At 49.3% G+C, this 19,676-nt stretch overlaps 1 protein-coding gene and 1 long non-coding RNA gene across 3 annotated transcripts in view; one reads left to right on the forward strand and one right to left on the reverse strand.

The window, feature by feature from the left end:
• LOC119873395 (translation initiation factor IF-2-like) overlaps positions 1-19,676 on the forward strand; it is a 176,480-nt gene that overhangs the window by 73,674 nt on the left and 83,130 nt on the right. The window lies entirely within an intron of this gene.
• On the reverse strand, positions 1,254-2,859 carry LOC111097305. Of its 2 annotated transcripts, none has more exons than XR_005364229.1 (2): positions 2,486-2,859; positions 1,254-1,727 (listed from the first exon to the last, which is right to left on the reverse strand). It is a non-coding gene; the product is annotated as an uncharacterized LOC111097305 (long non-coding RNA). The 2 variants fall into 2 exon arrangements; XR_005364228.1 differs by having other exon boundaries at positions 2,631-2,843.

Consider the following 19,676-nt stretch of genomic DNA (forward strand, 5'->3'; position numbering starts at 1 on the left):
TTTTTTTATTTTTTTATTTTTTTTATTTTATTTTTTTTTAAGGGAGCCTGCTTCTGCCTCTGCCTGCGTCTCTGCCTCTCTCTCTGTGTCTCTCATGAATAAATAAAAATCTTAAAAAAAAAAAGGAAAAAAAGAACAGTGCCTGGAACATAGAAGCCCCCTAATAAGTATTGGCTAGCAAATCATTTTGTGTCTTACTTTCTGGGGGTCGCCGCCTCACAAGTAGTCTGGATGAATAATCCCCAACTCAGTTTGGCATCAGAATCTCCCATGGAGTTTCCGGAGCCCCGTGCCAGAGTCCCTTAGTCAGTCTCTAGCGGGAAAGCCTGGGGATCTGCATTTCATAAGCTCTGGGTCTGATTCCAATGCATCAGGGTTTTCCTTAGGTGGCCAGGAAGTACCTGCTTCCAGACCAGTGTTCTGTGGCGAGGAAAGGCCTGCCCTGATGGCTCACACTGGTTTCCAGCTAACACTTCCCTGGGGAACGTGCAGTCTGGACTGGGGGCCTCAAGTTGCTGATAGAAATAGAACCTTCTCTCTGTACTTCATTCTCCTCCTCTACCACACGAGAGGGCCATGCAAAGTGTGGCCCTTGGATTGCCAGCGGTGGTATCTAGTTGGGACTTGCTAAAAATGCAGACTCTCAGGCCCCAGCCCAGACCTCCTGAAGCAGAAACTGCACTTCCACAAGATCCCCAGGATCTTTCTTGTTAAACAGTGCCGCCCCAGAAAGGGTTCAGAAAATCAGTTTGCGGAAGTCAAAATGCAGTTAGCCTTCTTTCCTGATGAAAAGAGAACTCGGTTAAGCCGAGGACGGGGCCACGTCGGTGGACGTGGGGACAGTGACCAGCTGTTATCCATCCAAATGGGTAAGAGGAAACAGGCTTCAGGAGCCTCGGGGATGACAGGCGGATGGATTGGCGAGAACATTTCCTGATGTTGCAGGCTACAAGTTCCTAGGAAGGTTTGCAGGAATAAGTAAGCTTTGGACCCGCTTCTCTAGCATCTATTAAAATCGGACTGATTGCTATGCATCCATTTTACAAATGCGTACACAGGTGCCAAGTATATGCAAAGCCTGGGCACCAGTAGTTTGTAGATGGCTGTGATTCCGTGTCGCTGTTTAGGTTCACGCTTCGCATCACTCACGGTAAGCATGCACCTTAAGCATGCACCACGGAGCTTCGCGTGCACCAGCGGGGCACTCTGGTGTGGCTATCTATTGCCGCATAACAAACCACCCCAAACCTTAGTGACTTAAAGCAGCAACAGCGACTCTTTTATTTGTTAATGATTCTGGAATCTGAGCTGGGCTTGGCCCGGCAGTTCTTCGGCTTGTCTGGTCGGTGGTGGTTACTCAGGAAGCTTCATTCAGCTGGAGAGTGGGCCGGGGCTGAGCTCAGGTGGGGACCCCGGGATCCTGGGACACTGGGCCTTTCTCTGTTTCTTTATCATTTCAGGGCTTCTCTTTCTCCGCGTGGTCTCTCCACATAATCCCTCCAGTAGGGTAACGGATCTTCTTAAGACTTCGGCCTGGAACCAGCACAACATTACTTCTGACACATTATGTTGGTTAAAGCAAGTCTCAGGGCCAGCCTAAATTCAGGGCTAGGGGCCTCAACAGGAGCATAGTGTTAAGGTTCAAGCCCCCAACCTCACGGTTAGCATGGAAGTCGCGGACGCTGGTCTCCCGAAAGCCATCTGATGGGAAAGCTCTCATTTTGTATCTGAGAATGACAATCAGAGGTTCAGCGGTGACTCTCCAATTAGCTTTTACTGTTCCCTTGACATTTCTTTTATTTTTTTAATTTTTATTTATTTATGATAGTCACACAGAGAGAAAGAGAGAGGCAGAGACACAGGCAGAGGGAGAAGCAGGCTCCATGCACCAGGAGCCGGACGTGGGATTCGATCCTGGGTCTCCAGGATCGCACCCTGGGCCAAAGGCAGGCGCTAAACCGCTGCGCCACCCAGGGATCCTGTCCCTTGACATTTCTACCTGGAAGATACGATAGCTAAACTCCCCTTCCTCAATGTGTTTTTTGTTGGTTTTTGTTTTTAATTAGCAGTCGTGCCATCATTCTTCTGGTTATGGGATTATAAAATAAGAAGTGGGGGGCGCCTGGGTGGCTCAGTCCGTTAAATGTCTGCCTTTGGCTGGGGTCACGATCTCAGGGTCCTGGGGTCGAGCCCTACATCTGCCCAGCATGGAGTCTGCTGCTCCCTCTCCCTCTGTCTACTTGTGCTCTCTCTCTCTCTCTCTGTCAAGTAAATAAAATCTTTTTAAAAAATAAAATAAAAAGTGAAATTCAACCCTTTCTTTTCTCTCAGCCTCCCGACATGGTTTCCTGTCCAACTGAGCACAGAAAGGGTACCCAGGAGGAGTTGGTAGGGCTCGTCGGCTGATTTCTGTTGGTACCACCTACAGAGGCTCTTGGTCCTGGTGGGTTTATTGGGAGGACTTCTAACTGACCCCTCGCCTCACCTGCTCTTGTCCAGTGTGTCCTCTACTGAAATGACCACTTTCATCTCTCCTGCACTCGGCCTCTGGTGGCTCCTATGTCCTACAAGACTGATTTGGAATTCCTTGGGTATAGTTGAAATCTTCCCCCAATCCCATGCAAACCTACCTTTTTCGGTCCCCTGCCCCTTTCTGCTCTGAATAAATGAATCCTACGATTCATCCAGCGTGCTCTCCTGTGTGCCCGTCATCCTGGCACGCTGATTCTCACTTCTGCACCCTTGCCTTTGTTCTGCTCTTTCTCTTTCCTCCTTTTGTGCTGATTGGAATCAGTTCCACCTCTGAAGCCTGATTGAAGTCCTGCTTTCTTTGTGACGCCTTCTCCGAACGCTTGAGTCACAAAGAGTCTCTCAGGGCATTCCGATCTCGGAACATATGTGATCGCTAACCGTTGTTTGGTGTTACTCATGGTCTGCTTCATATTCTCTTACTCCTCTCTCTTCTATGACACTGCAGCCTTTGCAGCAATGCCTTGATCTTAAAAAAAAAAAAAATAATAATAATAGTAAAATAAAGCACTTCCCCATAGCACTACCTTCTGAGCTATAGCCCCCGTACGGAATACGTCTTGAATATCTTTTCTCTGTTGGAGAGATGCACTTTTCCTCCTAGATCAAGATCTGTTCTCTACATGCTGAAGTTACCATAACATGTTGGCCACGGGGCCACCAGTCATTGCAGGGGGAAGTAGGCCACGTGGCTTAAAGAACGTCTTTGAAGCTGCAGAATGAAGTAGTGAGATCAGCAGGGGCTCTCGAGGTCGACTTGCCCCAGTTCAGATACTGGCTCTGCCTTTGCTAAAAAACAAAACAAAACAAAAAAACCCAACAGTGTTTCTCGCCTGAGAAGTGCTGTTAGCATTCAGGTGGGGAAGTCCTGCTGGATGCAGAAATTCAGCATCCCTGCCACCTGCCTACCATGAATTGTGACAACCCGAGATGTCCCCACACCGTGTTTCACCAGATTTCCCTGCTTAAGAACCTCTGAGACTAACTCAATTGATTTCCTTGGGCAAGCTCTTCACCTTCCTAGGGCTCTTCAGTCGAGCCTTATAGGGCTGCTGGAGGAATTCCCTTACCTCATGATGTAAAGGGTCTGGTACATCGTTAATGTTTATTGAGCACTTAGGTTATTAGCTTATTGGATAATCATCAGAGCCACTCGGGAAGTAGGGTTTTGGAGGCTTACGATCTGGAACAGGCCCTGCCTCTCGCCTCTCCACCTGCCTGCTGCCCAGGTACCTCTGTTCCCTTGTCTGGGGACACCTGTCTCAGCCTGCCTATGGGGTGTGGTGAGATTATGCATCCTTGGAAGGTGCTCGTGTCATTCCACAGCAGCTGTTTGCACACGTGAGACTCTGCCACTTATACGGGACGTTCGACGGGTATATATTGAGCACCGACAGTGTGCCTGCCTGACGAAGATCTAGAAGGTGGGTGCTGAGGCCAGGAGAGAGTAAACAGGCAGATTTATTCCCACGTTTGTTGCTAGATCGTTTCCACCTGTTCACTCTTAGAATTGGTGAACGGATGTGTGTGCAAGAGATGCATTTAATGAGGGCCGTCAGGGAAAGGGAAGGAGGGCAGAGGCAGGGAGATGGTGTCGGTGCTCAGGTGCTCCACGGTCAGGAGGGGTAGGGGAGAGATAGAAAAGAAGAGGTCAGTGACCTGCTTCCTAAACACTGTCGTTGGCAGCTTGGGGCTTGGGGGAACTCACCCAAGTGTTGAGGTTGAGGTTGTGCTAAGGAGCAAGTAGGTCTGATATGCAGAAAGTGCGCATGTCTTCTCATCAGTGACTCCTGGCGTGGATGAACTGTTTGTCGGGTTGTGCTTAACTTCACCAGATGTAGTCAATTCAGATGGATCCTGCCAAGTGCAATGAGGCCCGGGGGCAGAGCCGGCGACCTGCAGTAATTACACGACACCTCGCTGCCAGATGTAGAGGGGAGAGCACAGAGAGCTCACGGCCTTCAGGTGGGAGGCACCTTGTGCGAGGTGTTCATGACGGTCGGGGTTTTAGGTTTAATGTGGCCTTAATCAGGGCAACAGAAAGGGTCGTGGATAAGGGGGGAGCCCGTCCACAGAAGAGAGAAGGAATTTGGTGCTTCTCTGTGCCTCTCTGGAGAGCCGTTATGGTCCGTTATTTCCATTCGGGTCACTCTGTGCTGCCCCTTGAAGGTCACTCCTTGTGAACGTGCTGTGCTGAGTCCACCTAAGTCAGAGATGGTCCCATCCAGAGCTGGTTCTCGGCCCAGATCGGATTGTTAGATGTGTCTTGTTGGGCTGATGGTGTTCAGGGCTGCTTTGTGTGTACGTGTGTGTTTTTAAAGTTAGTTACCAACATTACAAATTGCAGTGTCTCCTAAAAAAAAAAAAAAAAAAAATCCAGTTTTCCAGCTTCCCTTGAAAATCTGGCAGCAGTGGGGTCTTCTTTCCCATATGGCAGAAATCAGCACGCTGAGTAATAAATGTTCCTTTAAGACTGGACATTCGCTCTCAATTTATTCAAATCCCTGCCACTCCTGACCCGATCCCACCATGCCTGGCCCTCGTGGCCTGATTGAAGTTCCTGCTGGCCCCGTAGGCGTTGAGGCCCGGAATCGCAGGCCAAATGCAAGCCATCTCCTCTCAGATGCAGGGGGAAGTGGTGATACCAGTCGGCTGCAGGTTTCCTGGGGCCAGTGGTGCTGGCAGGAATGCGAGTCTGCGCTGCTGGGTCAAAAGGCCGTGAGTTCAGAAGTCTTGTTCCAGCTGTGCCCTTGACTTTCACGATGACCTGTCAGCGGTCACTTAACCCAGGTCAAGCCGAGTGGCAGCGTGCTAAATACCAAGACTTTACTCCTACGTCTGCAGAGGAATCATTCAGGAAGAGGGAAATGTTACTGTACGATTTTTTTTTTCCTACATCATTCTTACTCATCTCATTCTTCCCCAGTGTCTTATATCTTGGGGGCAAAAATTGTTCTGGAAGTTTAATTAAAAATCATTCTAGGGGCGCCCAGGTGGCTCAGTTGGTTAAGCAGCTGCCTTTGGCTCAGGCCATGATTCTGGGGTCCTGGAATCGAGTCCCGAATTGGGCTCCATGCTCAGTGGGGAGCCTGCTTCTACCTCTCCCTCTGCCACTTTAGAAAACTACTTGACAGCGTTCACCAAAGTGGAACACACTCACACACACACACGTATATGTGTGTATACACACTTTATATACATTGATCTTTAATTCAGTAAAAATATGTTCACATTTTCTGTGAAAAGATATGTACTAGAATGTTCATAGCAGCCTTGTCTGAAATAGCCCCAAATTACAAAGCACCCAAATGTCTGTCAGGAGTAGAATGCATAGGGATGCCTGGGTGGCTCAGCGGTTGAGCGCCTTCCTTCGGCCCAGGGCGTGATCCTGGGGTCCTGGGATCCAGTCCCACATCAGGCTTCCTGCATGGAGCCTGCTTCTCCCTCTGCCTGTGTCTCTGCCTTTCTCTCTCTCTCCCTGTGTGTCTCTCATGAATAAATAAATAAAATCTTAAGAAAAAAAGTAGAATAGGTAAATAGACTGCGGTATAGTCGTTCAGTGGAATAGTATACAGCAGTGAAAATGAATGAGCTGCAGCTACACACGACAGGAAAGATGCATCTCCTAAGTGAAATGCTGAGTGAGAGGTTAAGACTACACACACCGTATTACTTCATTGGCATAAAGTTCAAACAAGGGCAATCTGCGGTGGCAGCAGTCAGGGTAGTGATTGTCCTTGTTTGGTTGTGATGACAACAGGAAGGCGGGCCCCCGGGGAGTGCTGGTGGCGATCGTGGTTTCTCCGCGTGAGTACTGGTTACATGGGTGTGTTTACTTTGCGAAAATTCAGTGAGCTGTACTCTCAGGAAATGTACATTTTTTTCTATTGCATTTTTTTATTGCAATGAAAAGTTAAAATTAATAAAAGCAAGACACAAAAAGAGGAAAAAGCCCAGTTTAAGAGACACGGTGTTGTCGCTTCCAAGTACCAATGCTAGGATGCTTGCACAGAACCCTGTCTCCATCACAGTTCTTGCTTGCAAGCAACAGAGATGACCTCTGGCTAAGTTAAGCCGAAACGAGCATTTATGAAAAGCAGATTGCATTAGCTCAGCACCTCCGTGAAGGGAGAGAACCCAGGTTTGGAGGCTCTGTATCCAGGAACAGGTCTCAGATGCTGCACGGCTGGTCTGATGAGTGTCCCTTCTACCACTGGGCATGTCCATCACAGGCTACGACACTGACGCCAGGCACAGGAGGCTGACCCTCCGCACTGGACTGGGTCTCTCAGGACTTCCACTGCTTTGTGTTACTGATTCATGCTCAAGGTCAGGCCGTGGGTGTGAGTGATGAGGGGAGCCTACACCTGTTGCTCTTGCCCTGGATGCAAGAGAGACCGGGAAGAGAAGGACCCACGTCCTCGGCTCAGTAGCAGCATCGAGCTCTCTGCTTCATGAAGTGGGGCATCCCCCAAACCCGGGAGGTTGATGCATGTCCACCAGCATGACGATCTGCCTGCTAATGTCCAGCTGGATCTCTTGACACCTGCTTCATGAAGCCTTCCGCCCACTGCAGGAATTTTCTGTGTTTATCTGATCACATTTCATGGTGCCCAAGCCTTTCTATTGTTTTAAAAATAAATCAATGTATCCCCAAACTTATCCGCAGAGGAAACAGTATTTTTTCAGCGGTCATAGCTGAGCTCCTCTATATTTAAAATACGTGTGCTGGGGAGGGGGGGGCAGTGGGTGCCTGGGTGGCATGTTCCAACTCTTGCTTTGAGCTCAGGTCGTGATCTCAAGGTCGTGAGATCGAGCCCCGCGTTGGGCTCCACACTCAGCACGGAGTCTGCTTGAGATTCTCTCCTACCCCCTCTGTTTCTCCTGCTTGTGGTCTCTCTCTCTCTCTCAAAATAAATCCTTAAAAAGGAATGCTCAGGATTGTTAAAGGTTAATGTGGTTTCTTCTTTGTACTTGTGTTTTTTGTTACGGATTCACTGGAAGGGGGGGAAAACCTGGTCTTCCTCACAAGCATGAGGATGATAAGATCGTGGAGAGGAGGAGCAGTGAGGAAGCTGTTCAGATCGGCGGTAATAATGAATGAGTTAGTGATCCAGACCCTGGAGGGTTCGGAGATAAAATGAGATAATGCATTAGAGCACTTAGTGGGGGTATGGTTTGTAGTAAACACTCAATAAATTATAGTAACAATAGCGATGACTTACAGATGCAGAAGGCCTGCTCTGAGCTCAGCCACCAGGTTAGAGGCGGGATGGAGGGCCTGAGGAACTGGGAGAGGCCTCCATCCTGCGCACCCTCTCACCCGACAGTTCTGTTATACAGATGAGGAAACTGCGCGGTTCCTCTTTAGCTCCCTAGGAACTGTCCTAAAAGCCCTGGCGGGGAGCAAAGTAGCTCAAAGATGGGACGCAGGACCGATGAGCCCGCTGAGCCACGTGGCACGGGCCGGCCAAGCCCAACCCAGACCTCTGGTCATGGCAAAGTGTGGGTTCCTGGGACGGTCACTCCATCCGTCCCATCTAAGCAGAGCAACAGAAGTGTCATTTCAGGAAATCCCTTTCGCCATATGCTAATTTTAAGTGGCGCTTCCATAAGTTAGGGTTCCAGAGTATGGAAACTGCCCCGGTTTCCTCATTAGCTCTCTAGTAACTGTCCTGACTCTTGCATTTTGGGCAAAGCTGGGAGATGCAGATGCAGAGCCAGGGCTGCTGGCCGGAGGGGGATGTGCAGCGGGCACCGGAGGATCACTGACCAGCCTGCTGTGCAGCGGCCCGGGGATCTTAGGGCCACAGGATAAACAGGATGGAAAGGACGCAGGGTGTAGGGGAGCACCACATGTTGCCAGTCTTCCTCTCCGTCCCCTCCCTCGGTCGCCTCCCGTCCCTCTGCTCCCGCCACACCCCGAGCAGCCTGTCTCCGGGGACAGGACGGGCTCCGGGGCAGGAAGATGCCTCGCTGGAAGCCAGGCCTCTGCCAGCAAGTCCTGTACACCTGAGCCGGGCCCAGCAGGGAAAGCTCTGTGACTACAAGAGGTTAAAACTTGCCCCTGTGTTTACTTTTGTTGGCTGCCACACGGCATAATAATCTGTCAGCACGTCAGGTGCGGATTTATTTGTGCATTAAAAATTGCCTCGAGCGGACGGATGCAGACGCTCTACAGCACGCTGGAAAATGTGCCTCCAGCACAAAAACAGCCTCTCCAAATATTTCACCCTTTTAATAAGTGCATTTAATTAAAGTCATATAACTTTTTTTTTTATTATATTAAAAAAAATCCTTTCGCTTGCTGAAGCTGAAAGTAAACTTTCGAACACAAAGAACGGGTGTGCTTCTCGGGTCCCTATTCTTTACAATGGAAAACTCATCAACCGGTGTGTTCACTCTTGCCTTTTCCAGGCTCATGGGAAGAGGGTTTCGCGCTGGCTTGGGGGGGGGGGGGGGTGGCCGTGGTGGCCCAGGGGACTGTCCCCAGTTGGCCTGGAGACAGTTACAGTGTTTTGCTGTGTGTTTCGTGTTGCTTGTCAAGCGCAGGGGTATGAGCTTGACTCCGCATTCATGCCCCAAGTACGTGTATAAAAGGGGGTTGGCCGTGGCCTCAGCCTTTTAGAGACAGACGGCGATTTTGCACGTTTCTTTTGAGGACGGCCCTGCCCCAAGGCAGGAGGGAGAAATAAAGGACCTCTTAAGACCTTCCCTTCTCCCGTGATGGGGTCGTGATTTTTGCAGGGGCTGGGGGTGGGAGCAGAAAGAGGGAATGAGCTGGAGAGGACGGAATCCAGATGAGAGATCGGCAGGAGGTGCCGCACTCGCCTTCTCCTTATTCCCACCGTCGCTTTGAAAAGTCTCTAAATGGGTTGAGACTAAGTTTGGCTCCGAGGTGGTGACAGCAGGGCTTTGTAGACTCGCTCTGCGTTTGCCAGCGGATTAGGGAACGTGTCGGTGTGAGGGTGGCGGTGGCGGCTCTGGGGCTGCCGTGCGGGGACCCACAGTTGGCGAGGTGGGGCCCCCCCGGGGGGGGGGCGACACGAAGGGTGGGGATGTGTGCGGCGTGGCGACAGGAGTGGCGCCGGTAGGAGGGGGCTCCGGGGCTGCAGTTTGGGGTGGCGGCCCAAGGCCCGCTAATTATGCAGCCCGAGGAGCCACGTGGACCTGCCCGAGGAGCCCGGAGAGGTGTCATCCAGGACCGCAGAAGGGGTCTGTGTGCCTTGGGTCTGGACCAGGGATGAGCCCCGGGGGCAGGGGGGGGGGTGGGAGGGCGCTGGGCCTGCGGGAAGCGGGGCTGGATGCCCTGGCTGCTTGCAAGTCCACAGCAGCGCTTTCCCAAAAGGGGCTTCTGGAGGTTCTCCACGGAGGAGACTCGGTAGCTGGAGAGGCCCCTGGAGCTTCGGAATTCCAGGATGCCCGTTCCAGAAATTCTTCAGAACCAACCACCTTGGCCTTTCGCATGCTGCTTCTCACTGCTCCCCTGGGAATGCTCATTAGCTTCTTGCCGCGGCCACAGAAACACCAATGTCCCCGAGCTGGTTGCTCAAAAAAGGCCACCCAGGGAGAGCCAGGTGACCAAAGACCAGGCAGGTCTCTTTTTAAAGTTATTCTCCCAGCGTCTTCTAATGATACGGGAGCGGTGGCTATTTGGGATTATTTTCCCTGTCGGCAGAGGGTAAACAAATTCAGCCTTTGGCTCTCCACCTTCTTTTTGAAGTAGAAACCCCCACGCCCAGCCTGGGTTCACGGTGTTAGGACTTTGCTACTTTTTTCCTGTGGCTCTAAAACAACAACAACAAAAAAACCCCATTTTCGTCGAAACGATCTGATATTGCTATTACCGGTTTTTGTGAACTGGGTCGCTCCCCCCTCGTCCCAGAAGAAAATAAATTTTGTTTTAGGAACCGTTACTCTGGACCTAAGCCCGAGGTAGGCTCCAGATATTGTTCTTTGCATTTTGGAGACAGTATCGCACACACGAGCTGGAGTAAAGCTCCGTGTGATATGCACTGCGTAGTCACAGAAAATTAGAAGTAGAGGAAGAACCGAGAGAAGAAAATAAAATCGCTGGTATTTGCCATTGTCTTTGGTAATCTATTTTATTTTTCCCTCCTCCTCATTGCAATCATGCAATCATATTCATCGACAGCTGCGGTCCTCCCATTTTTAGTCTCCGGACTCCCTGTTTGCTAGACTTTTGAGAGCCCAAAGAACTTTCCTATGTTGGTTTGTGCTTGTTGGTATTTACTGTATTTGAAATGAAAGCTGAGGCACTTTTAAAAGTTGTTTATTCATTGAAAAATGACAGTACAGGCATTGCATTCCAAACTTAAAATATTTTTATGAAAGATAACTGCGTTTTCCAAAGCAAAAAATGGGAAGAGTGGCATTTTTTCCTGCATCTGCTAAGCTCTGCCTTGCCTGGCTGGATTGTTAGCTTTTTCTGCAGTCAGCCTGGAGGCACACGTGTTGCTGTGGCGTTCGTGTAGAAAATCCAGCTGCACTCAGATATATTCATAGCCTTTTTAGATAATTGTAGATATTCTTCTTTGATACTTCACCAAAACTTGACAAGTGGTTGGTTTTCTTCCTTTTCTTTTCTTTCTTTTTTCTTTTCTTTTTTAAATTTAGTTGCAGTGTAAATCTGCAACCATTTTAATCAGCTTTCTTATTCTGTCACATTGAGGTCTTCTCTGTCCTTTGATGGTAGAGTTCCTTTCCTAACATGGTCCTTGGGCCAGAGGAACAAAATAGGGGATGGGCCATTTTTGACGGAAAGCTTAAGTGAAAGAGCCCCATCTTTTTTTTTTTTTTTTTTAAGATTTTGTTTATTTATTCATAAGAGACTCAGAGAGAGAGGCAGGGACGTAGGCAGAGGGAGAAGCAGGCTCCCAGCAGGGACCCTGATGTGGGACTTGATCCCGGGACTCCAGGATCGCGCCCTGAGCCAAGGCAGACGCTCAACCGCTGAGCCACCCAGGTGTCCCAAGAGCCACTATCCTAACTGGTCTTGCAAGCATCCCACAGGAATGCAGATGAATGTACTAATAATATTTTTGGCTTTGTTTGGAAGGACAATTTTTTTTTAAATTTTCAAATTCCCCTGTTGTTCCAGTTTTTATTTTTTCCTTCCTGTTAATACCCCCCTGCATCAAAACCCTGATGACTTCTGTTTACTTACTATCCTGCCCTGAAAAAAACTCCATGATGTTACTAGCAGAACGAATGTCTCGAAAAAAAGTGAATAGGGAGGGCCTCATTGATACCTTACAGAGAGACCAGAGCTTTCCAGTTATTAAAGATCCTCTTCACTCATCTGGGCTAAATTAGAACTACAGCTACCTGTTGAGCAATGCTGTAGTTTGTTTACACGGAGGATCCTTGGATCTTAGAGTTCCTAAAGCAGAGGTCCAGCTGGATCTTCTCTGTGTGATTTCAGTGTCATGAATGTCCTCAGGTGTGCCAGGCACATGGCAAGCCTTGGTGGCAACCACCTACTTGGAGCCACTGACTACCCAGGGGAGCACTGGCCTTCCAGTCAGCATGACCTCTGTGTATTGAGGCATCCCACATCATCACTCCCTGTGCATCGCAACTTGTATGTCTTGAAGAAAATGCTAGCAGTGGGGGATGCAAAAAACAAAGCATGGTCACTCATTAAAAATTTAGGGGCATTTTAGGCGATGTGCTTTAGCCAACAGGAGCATAGGAATTTCCCTTCGGAGAAAAATCCCATTTTTTTCCAAAGCCAAATCATGATGGATTTCTAACTCATGGAACCAGTGTGATATGTGTAAAAGTCCACAGTAGCCCGAAGGGAGGGTACAGGAGGCCTTTCTGTTTGCCAACAGTGCTCTGGAATTAAAATATTGTAGAACATTCTAAACTTTCTCTGCTTTTGAAGATAAGGACTATGGCATTATTCATCCCACCCACAAGTTTTAAGAACCTACGTGCTAGGGATCCCTGGGTGGCACAGCGGTTTAGCGCCTGCCTTTGTCCCAGGGCGCGATCCTGGAGACCCGGGATCGAATCCCACGTTGGGCTCCCGGTGCATGGAGCCTGCTTCTCCCTCTGCCTATGTCTCTGCTTCTCTCTCTCTCTCTCTCTCTCTCTGTGACTCTCATAAATAAATAAAAATTGAAAAAAAAATTAAAAAAAAAAAGAACCTACGTGCTAGGCATTCTCCTTGCTGGAGTCTTAATGGTAAATAAGTAGAACGATCATCTGCCCTTAGGAAGCATATATTCAAATGGGGCAGACAGATGATATCCAAGTAGATAAATGAATCTATAAGGATATCAGTTGGATGATATCCAAGTAGATAAATGAATCGATAATGAAAAGTAAGGGATGTAGAGAAAAAGAAAGCAGGGCAAGAAGTGAGAGAGGGATACGTGGAAGGTTCAGGAAGGACCATTTTCGTGGCGTTGTTCTGGAAACCCCCAGGAGGTGGCATTGGGGCAGAGTGCATGTCTAATAAAAGTGCGAATGACTGAACTCACAACTCAACCCAGAGTGCCACGTTTTGTGCTAAATAAGCCATATGCGTGGGCAACGTGGTTGACGAGAGGTGGGGTTGGTTATATGATCATTTCCTAGGGCTGCTAGGACAAATTGCCACCAACTGGACAAAACAGCAGGAATTTATTCTTCCACGGTTCTGAGGCCAGAAGTCCAAAAGCAGGGTGTCAGCAAGGCCATGCCCCGCCTGAAGGCTCTAGGGAAGCATCTTCCGTTGCCTCTTGCAGCATTAGCTGGCCACAGGCTTTCCTTGGCTTGGGACAGCACTGCTCCAATCTCTGCCTCCATCTCCACATGTTCTTCTCTTCAGCATGTCTCTTTTCCTCTTCTTTTCTCTTGTAAGGACACCTGTCATTGCATTTAATGCCTACCGGGATAATCCAATGAAGAGGTCTGTAACATAATTCCATCTGTGAAGACCTTTTCCCCACATAAGGACATACACATAGATTCTGAGGGTGAAGATGTGGGCAGATCTTTTGGGGGCCATCATTCAACCCAGTAAAGTGTGCAATCTGGGAAAATCCCTCCAACAGAAGCTTTTAAATCAAAATCAAACATAGCCCCTGACTGGAGTCCTGGTGCTTCTTGCCAGCAAGCTGCGTGGTTGCAATGCAGCTGCGTTTCAGTGGTGATGGGGAGGAAGCAGCTCGGGGCACTGGAGACACGCACAATGCAACAGTGTCTGGCTACTACAATTGCCGTGATGTGGAGCCTCCGGGAGGCCTAGTGAGTCTACCATGCTCAGTGGGCATCTAGTTAGATTTTACTATCCAGGGGGCAATCGCAGCACGCAGCAGTAAGACACGGGGCTGTGGGTCTTCATGGGAGTACCTTGTAGAACAAATAACAGTTCTTCCAGGATGGAGATACTACTGTCAGGCCCAGAGGAACAGAGCAGAGTAGTAGTTAGAGCAGAGGCTGGGAGGGAGGCAGTAGCATTCTGTGCAGACATTTCTCAAGCATAGAGGTGAACAATACTCATGGAGGCAGGAGACTGGGTAAGTTGCAGCAGTCAGCAGCTTGGGAAGCTGGGACCTCAGCCTAGGAGGAGATTTTACTGCATTGAGCAACCGACTCTTCCGGGAATGTCCATGCTGAGGTGTGCAGGTGTGCCAGAGGCGGCTGTGGCATCGAACCCACCTCCAGAGGGCGGCCACTCTGCTCGAAGACTATCGCTTGGTCTTTTCTCAGTCCCATCTTTTGCCAGAGGAAGGCAGGGAGGAGCAAGTCGATAATGCCCAGAGTCTGCCTGAGTTGGGGATGAGGTTTGCTCAATTCTCTGCAAGCCCAGCTGTTGCTCCAGGTGCTAAGTTAGAACCTCGGTAATTAGCGGAGCTAATTTATTTAATCATGTTTGTACTGTTTTTCTTCTCCCAGTTGTTCTTCTTGCCCTGATCCTTCAGGTTTTCCTGGATCTACTCCCAGGTGTGTTTGTTGGAAGGTGGTGTTGAGGGAGGATGGATGCTCGCTGATGCCAGAGATCAGAGCAAGCTCTGGCTTGGCGATGGTAGTGGGGAATGCTGGCCTCCTCCATATTCTAGATCAGTGTCTCAGCCTCAACACGGTTGACATTTTGGGCCAGATAATTCTCTTCTGTGTCCTAGGATGGTTAGCAGCATCCCTTGGCCTGTGCCCACCAGGCACCGGCAGTGTCCCCCTCCCCAGTTATGACAATCAAGGGTGACTCCAGACAGTGCCACATGCCTCCTCGAGGGGTCAGAATTGCTCCCGGTGAGAACCCCTGTATGAGTGATGGTACTGATCACTGGTCTATTTCACTTAGACTTTCTTGGTGAAAGTTAGCCTCCAGAGTCCATGCAATAGGTTGGGATGCCGAATGCCCTCCCTCAGCCAGGGAAAGGGGACAGCCCAATGCCCTCAAACACAGCTTCTTTTCTCCAAGATGCACAATCTCTGTGTCAGAATGAGGAAGGGAAAAAGAAGGCTGTGGTATAGAGAGAGAGACGACTGGTGGCAGGGTTGGTGTCAGCAGGGAGAGAAAAGAACCAGAAAAGCCACTTGTGTGTTGAAGGTGAAAACTAAGCTTCACCAGCTGCCCACATGGAACCGATCCAGCATGGCGGCCAAGCCTAGAAGGGAAGGGCGTTTGCAGTTTCTGTCTTGGTGGGTTCCCAGAGCTGGCTGTCTCGACCTCACTTCTTAAAGGGCTAAGCCAGGCCCTTCAGAGCCTTGGCCTCCTCTCCAAGAGTCTGATTCATTTTGGGGTCCCCCACACATCCCAACTTAGTGCTTTACATGCAGAAGACATCTTGAATGTCTTTGGCAAATGAATTAAGATTGATAGACTCTTTAAAAGGATCCAGATAATCTGAGGCAGCTCTGCGAGGAAGGGAAGGGGGTAGGGTAGGAGTGAGAGAGACGGGAAACTGAGAACCATTAGCCTAGAGCAGCATTGTCCTGTAGAAGTAAAACCCAAGCTGCGTATGTAATCTTAAACTTTCTAGTAACCACTTTTAAAAGAGGACAAGGAAACAGAAGAAGTTGATTTTGATCATCTATTTTCTATAACCCAGTATATCCCCAGTTTTATCATTTCAGTATGCAATTGATATACAAGAAATCTATTAGTGAGATATTCTACTGTATTTTATTTTGGGTTGTGTTTTGGCTTTTTTTTTTTTTTTTTTTGGTTTTTACTACCTTCTTTATTTCTTTCATGCAAAGTCTAGGAAATCTGGTGTGTATTTTACCCTGCGGCACATTTCAGTCTGGACTTGTCACGTTTCCAGTGCCCATCGACTGGTGGCGCCTGTCCTGGACAATGCAGGTCTGGAGAGGAAGTTTAAGTGGTTAAATTTGGGAAATAAACCATTCTCCGTAAACAGGAATAAAAAAAAAAAATGAATTTAAAGACATGTGTGGACAGATTTTATCCACAGACCCTCCTGCCTGCCTTGGTAAGCGCCGGTCCCTGTAGCGCCTCCGTCTCCTGCAAACAAGGTCCGCTCACAGGAATCCACTGGTTGTCACTCTCCCCCTGACCTCTTTGTAGCCAACTCTGTTCCCTTTTGTTTCAAACGAACGAGCACACAAAAAAGGGCCCCGCATTGTGCAGGGCCGTCTAATTCACGCATGGCACGACTGGGTCTTCTCAGTGAGCCGGGAGCCTGCCCACCCACCCCCACCCCCCTCCCCGCCCAGCCCTTCCCTTTCTTCTCCTGTCTTCTCTGAATATTTATCAGGATCCTAGCTGGGCTCCAGCTTCCAGGATCATTTCAGGGGCCAAACAGACACCTGCCCAGGTAAATAAAAGCCAGCCTAGGCCTTTCTAGATGTCTCTTCTCTCCTATACAAATGGGAAAAGGGGAGGGAATGATGGTGGACAAGTCATCTCCTTTATGAGGTGAGGATTTTATAAGGGGCCCTTGGCTTCTTGGAAAGGTCTCCTCTCAGCCCTCAGTCCAGTGTCTCATCCCTCTGCCCCAGACGAAGATGGAGCGCTCTGGGAAGTCCATTTTGCCCTAGCTTTTTCTTCTGATGTGGATGTGGAAGGCCATTTCATCCTCTTTGCTGGTACCACCTTGAGGTTTCTAAAATGCCCTTTAGTCAGATTTTTATAGGTAAGCCTGATTGGGCAGCTGCCCAGGTGGTATGATCTAATGGGGCCCCTGGTCCCCCTTGCCACCACCATTATGTCAGTGGTCTCAATCAGAGGCCATCTGCCCCCCCCCCGGGATTTTTTAAAAGATTTTATTTATTTATTCATGAGAGACACACACAGAGAGAGAGAGGCAGAGACCTAGGTAGAGGGAGAAGCAGGCTCCCTGTGGGGAGTCCCATATGGGACTCGATCCCAGGACCCCAGGATCATGACCTGACCCAAAGGCAGATGCTCAACCACTGAGCTACCCAGGTGCCCCTCCCACAGGGGATCTTGGCAACGTTCGGAGACATTAGAGGCGAGGGGGTACTCCCTGGCATCTAGTGGGTCGGGGCCAGGGATGTTGCTCAACACCCCACAGTGTACAATGAAGAATTATCCAACCTAAAATGGCAGTCAGTAGTGCCGAGGTTGGGAGACCCTATGTCAAAATATCTTTCCTTAAATTGTAAAGACTGCTGTCCTCAAAATAACCTTTTAACCTGCAAAAGCCCCTGGGAGGAGCTGGCTACACTTAGGCATATAAGTGACTGAATTACTACCTTGCTGATCAGCTGACACCTTCTAGGACGTCGAGGGCAGCCAGCTGACAATAAGATCTGGGTCCAGACAATAAGACCTGGATGCCTGAGGGAAGGGTGGATGGCCCTGATAGACAGAGGAGGTGGGGAATGGGAGCTGTCACCCCAACCAAGTGTCACAACTTTAAGGGAGGGGATTATGCTTTCTCAGTAAGGGTCTCTTTCATTCTGCCCCAGGCCTTTCTCTGCATGTGAGCAAAGCCCTCGTGAAATCCAGCTCAGAACCCGTCTCTACTGCCAGGATCATGACCCAGACTCCCCTGATGTTACAGGGAAGGTGCCTATGTGGATCAGGCAAGGCAAGCACTCCGTTCTTCCCACTGCTCTTAGCAGGGTCAGAGCCAGCCAGCAACATAGACTTGGAGGTCCCTGTGGAGAAAGGGGAAAAGCAAGAAAGAAAAAAAAGAACAAAGATCAACCTCCTGGTCTACCAAGCCTGAGGTGTGGGCCGGCCAGCCGTGCTGTGTTCTCAGGGTGGGTGGAGCCTTTGTGTCAGGCACCTGGTCTGGAATTCATCTTCCTCCAAACCATCACTGGTTCCGTGAGATTGTCACAGCTGCCGTAGGCGTGGGCCCTTCAGAAACATGCATTCCATTTCCGGGCCACTTGGTCAAGTGTCTTCCGTGTCTGTCACCAGGGTATGTCCTGGGTCCAGGTGTGGAAACACCAGGACTCTGTCCGTGGAGACACATCTTGCTGAGCATCTGGGGGGATCTGGACCCTGAAGACCACTGTGCCACCGGGACTTCATGTTGGCCCCACCCGGAGAAAACCCCTCCCACAGGAGCCATTTGGTCAACCTGGCCGCTGGGGAGTTTATGCAGAGGGTTACCCACCGAGTCCCGGGAAATCTGGAGTTTGTCACGCCTGACATTCTCCTGCCCACCTCTCCCCTCCTTGTGTGGCTGTTGGGAAGATGGAAAAGTGTTCAGGGCCTGCAGGGAAGGGAAAGGATGTAAATCTGTGATGCTGGGATCCTGTTGTTGAAAAGAAAAAATATGACTTAGCCAGATACCTGGCTTCTGTCCCAGTGGTCATCAGAGTTGGGCTTTGCAAAAATCGATTTGACCTGTAGATTTTTAATTTTAATTGTGAATATTTGCTTTTTTTTTTCCTTCCCCCCCCCCCCCCCCGCCCCCAGACAACTTTTGGTGGGTGTACTTATGGAGGAAAACTTCCAGACTTGGGCTGAGAGGATCTGATACTAGCTAGCTGTGTGATCTGGGGCAAGGCATCTGGCCTCTCTGGGCCTCAGTTCCTGCTTCAGCAAGTGGAGTCCTGCAAGGATCAAATGAACCAATGTCAGTGAAGGAACTTTGTGACGTATAACAGACAAGGGTCTAATTACCTGGACTGGGAGATTTTTTTGCTCTCCCCCAGTGGAGACCTTCTCAGGGTCTCAGGCAGGGGCCTTTATTGGCAGATGTGTAACTCCTAAGACCTCCCTTCCCTTTGTCACCTCTGGCCTCCTGGGTTCAGGGCAGTCGCTTTATTTATTTATTTATTTATTTATTTATTTATTTATTTATTGAATTTAATTTTTATTTTTTTTTATTGGAGTTCGATTTGCCAACATATAGCATAACACCCAGTGCTCATCCCGTCAAGTGCCCCCCTCGGTGCCGGTCACCCAGTCACCCCCACCCCCCGCCCACCTCCCCTTCCACCACCCCTTGTTCATTTCCCAGAGTTAGGAGTCTCTCATGTTCTGTCTCCCTCACTGGTATTTTCACTCGTTTTCTCTCCTTTCCCCTTTATTCCCTTTCACTATTTTTTAATATTCCCCAAATGAATGAGACCATATAATGTTTGTCCTTCTCCGATTGACTTACTTCACTCAGCATAACACCCTCCAGTTCCATCCACGTCGAAGCAAATGGTGGGTATTTGTCATTTCTAATGGCTGAGGAATATTCCGTTGTATACATAGACCACAGCTTCTTCATCCATTCATCTTTCGATGGACACCGAGGCTCCTTCCACAGTTTGGCTACTGTGGACATTGCTGCTATAAACATTGGGATGCAGGTGTCCTGCCGTTTCACTGCATCTATATCTTTGGGGTAAATCCCCAGCAGTGCAATTGCTGGGTCCTAGGGCAGGTCTGTTTTTAACTCTTTGAGGAACCTCCACACAGTTTTCCAGAGTGGCTGCACCAGTTCCCATTCCCACCAACAGTGCAGGAGGGTTCCCTTTTCTCCACATCCTCTCCAACATTTGTAGTTTCCTGTCTTGTTAATTTTCCCCATTCTCACTGGCATGAGGTGGGATCTCATTGTGGTTTTGATTTGTATTTCCCTGAGGCAAGTGATGCGGAGCATTTTCTCATGTGCGTGTTGGCCATGTCTGTGTCTTCCTCTGTGAGATTTCTGTTCATGCCTTTTGCCCATTTCATGATTGGATTGTTTCTT

This window comes from Canis lupus, chromosome 9, assembly GCF_011100685.1.
Source record: "Canis lupus familiaris isolate Mischka breed German Shepherd chromosome 9, alternate assembly UU_Cfam_GSD_1.0, whole genome shotgun sequence".
Taxonomy (NCBI): domain Eukaryota; kingdom Metazoa; phylum Chordata; class Mammalia; order Carnivora; family Canidae; genus Canis; species Canis lupus.